Below are 3197 nucleotides of genomic sequence, written 5' to 3'. Positions count from 1 at the left end.
GTTATTATTCTCCTCGTTATTTACCTATAGTAGCTAATGAACCGGATGTCTCACACATAGGCTTCCGCATTAAAGAAAAAGGTGGATAGCAATTTATACAAATGTGCTACTATGTTCAAAGTGTACACAAGGTCATTCCCTCCTCCCTCTATGTGAAAATGCCCAACTTACATCATAATTAGAATCATGAGAACCAGTTTTTTTTGTAGAGTGTGGAAGGGATTATGGCTGTAATTTGTGGTTTCTTATTCAGAGGGACAAAACCAAAGTGGTGTCTATTTTAATCTTTCATGATGTGATGAATAATATTAGCCTATATATTATGTGCTTTACTAATTTAATTTCCTTTACTGCATTCTGATAACTTATTCCTGTGGCCTAGTTTTATTCTTTATATATTTTGCAAACGTTTACAAGTGCTGCTATTATCATATATTCATAATCTTTACAGAATGTGAGTTCTATCTTAATCATTCTTCTTTATTTAAGATCAGCTAAACAGCATAAGACATACAGAATACGCTTGAGAATGTGAGGGTGAAGGACATTTTTGCAGTGATTAAATTAGTTTAGTAATTTCTAAGAACACAGTTGTTGTTGTCCCTCCCTGCTCCCTGATGCTGCCCTGCAGTGTTCTGCACACAAGACCATCTTGTCTTTACCTCACAGATTTAGATGTTAACTGCTAGAGAGGAGGAAAGTACACTGTTTTCAGGATGATTTTAGGTAAGCCTGTTCCGCGGATGACTAGTTTTATCTTATCCCTTACGTTATATGTTTTCATGTTTATAATTTGTTTAGGCTTTGCCTTGCTGTTTGTTCTCACGGATGTAACAGCAGAGTTTGGGACCACACCAAATCTTAAACAGATTGTCATTGGACGGTGTTTTGAATATGTAGCCCTGGCTAATCTTAACCCCAGGTAAGATGTAGGCCTATAAACATTTTAAATGCTCATATTGTTAATTTTAACCCAGTGTCTTATAAGCAACACATTTGAAAATGTAATAACATATTTGTATGTAGTCAGTCTCTCACATGATTTCATAAACTTGTTTAGAGAAAAATGTCAGATCTGTATCTGTCTCATTACTTCCACTTTCATTAGCTAATATTGCATTGAGTCCTTAAAAAGGCAAACTGGAGAAATGTTTTAATTTTGTTTAACAGGTACAATTGTGAGAAGATATGGCAGGAGTTTGAAAAGGCTGTGGTTAGGAGATCACCCTGCGATGTGGGAGTTAAAGATTACCAAAAAATGTTCCAGGTCATCACTCAGACTTTACCATGTGGCAAGGTGATTTCAAGCAAGTGTTTTCAAAACAACTCAACAACAGTATAGAATGTTTTTAGGAATATTTATTAAATATTTATATTGAGCATTAAAAGCTTAAAATAAAACTGGGCTCAAGAACAGAGTGTGAATTAACTTTGTATTTTAAGTAAAATGTAAAGGAAAAACAACAACAAAGAGCCATCATATATAAGGAAAAAGATGTCTTTTTGTTTATGGGGTTGGTTTGTGTTGTTGTTTTTGCATTATGTATGTATTAGGGATGGAATGGTTTGCAGAAAAAAAAAAAATCGATCCATGTAAAACAAACAGGGTTTGGCTAATATACAGTAGGCGGACAACCAAAATGGGTTGGGCCGTGGCGTTAACTGCAAGTCAGTTGCATGTTAAAGTTATTCACGAAACTACCGCCAGGTGGCGCAAAGGCACGGGTTGCAAACTTACTGTAATTGTAAAATTTTGGTTTGTAAACGGAGATGAAACAACAAAGTAAAACAACAACATAATATAACATCGTAACATACTTAAAAAACATTAGAAAATTTACAGTGAGCTAATTTCAAAACGTGGGATAGTCTTAGGCTACAGTCTTTCTTTTAATTTTTGATGCATAGACCTTTACACAAAGGCTCTTACTGCATGCTATTAAACAGTCATTTAAAAAAAAAAAATATATATATATATATATATATATATATATATATATATATATATATATATATATATATTATATATATATATATATATCACACACAGATTAAAAGGTAAATGTTTTAATTTCAGTTCGTTCTTGTCAAAAAAAAAAAAAAACTTCAGGTTCCGTATGCAGAGCGAAATGAGAACAGTCCAGCATTCAGAAATAATTATTATTAACTGTGCTATTATTCTTGATTTTTCAAACTGCTAACACTTTGCAGTTTCGCATTATGCCTTTACTGTGTGACCAAAAATTATCTGTTTCAGCTGAGTATTGTCTGTTTCAGCTGTTTGATCGCGCTGGTGCCTCACGCACACATATTCTTGGAAACAGCGCTGCCATTCGGCGTGAGCAGCGGTCCACTTTTGGCATATTTTTTGCTCATTATGATTTTTCCGTCGATACTGAAAAATGCGTGAACTACAAAAGCCTATTTTACCTAATGAATAATAGTTTAGCTTTAAAATGGGCAACATCACAAATTTGGAAACATTTGGATTTGTCCCGAATGAAAGAGGTAAGCCAAACCACGTTTTGCTTTAAATTATTTTTATTATTATTTGTTTTTGTTTCTTTGTTTTATAGCTAAGTCTATGTTATTATATAGTGCAATTATATTTAGGCTATCCATTAGAATTATATATTTTTAATTATTCTGTTCTGATTAAAAGGATTAAAATTGATTAAATTTAATCCTTAAATTTAAAGGATTTGTTTTAAACTGAGGGGAACTAAAAAAATATCCTGTTGGTGCATTATAACGTTATTAGGTCTACCGTTATTATTTCTGAATGTAATAAAATGTGACTTGTACATGACTTTTTTTTTTTTTTTTTTTTTTTTCTCAAAAACTTTTTTTTTTTTTTTTTTTTATTAGTGTTTTTAAAAAAACATGCAGCAAACAAAAATAGATCATAATCGGTTAAAATTTGTTACTGTGGGTTAATCTAAGTCTGTTAACTATTTACAAGTTTCGTGTTTGTTTAACCCATTTTTTTCCATTGCATCTGAAAATTACTTTAAGAAACAAAAAAAGCCCCCCCCCCCCCCCCCCCCCCCCCCCCCACCACATTCACTTTGTAAAAAAAAATTGTGCATATGCACATTCATTTTGTGCGCTCTGGTGCAGAACCTGCCTCCCACGTTGCTCGTCTGTGGATAATTTAAAAATGTTTGATATAAAGGTTGCTGTCCCAATTTATACAG

At 32.8% G+C, this 3197-nt stretch overlaps 1 non-coding gene across 2 annotated transcripts in view; it reads left to right on the top strand.

Moving 5' to 3' along the window:
* Positions 1 to 1721, top strand: part of LOC109104929 — a 4565-nt gene extending 2844 nt beyond the window's left edge. Inside the window, exons 1-3 of one of the 2 annotated variants that reach the window (XR_006158963.1) lie at positions 456 to 726; positions 802 to 922; positions 1171 to 1721. This is a non-coding gene — a transcript (uncharacterized LOC109104929). Of the gene's footprint in view, positions 1 to 455; positions 727 to 801; positions 923 to 1170 lie in introns of those variants that run through there. The other variant, XR_006158964.1, reaches the window with a different exon arrangement.
* Positions 1722 to 3197: the final 1476 nt, after the last annotated feature.

The sequence above is a fragment of the Cyprinus carpio genome, unplaced genomic scaffold (genome assembly GCF_018340385.1).
Source record: "Cyprinus carpio isolate SPL01 unplaced genomic scaffold, ASM1834038v1 S000000807, whole genome shotgun sequence".
NCBI lineage: Eukaryota > Metazoa > Chordata > Actinopteri > Cypriniformes > Cyprinidae > Cyprinus > Cyprinus carpio.
This window is presented reverse-complemented; position numbering and strand designations above follow the sequence as displayed.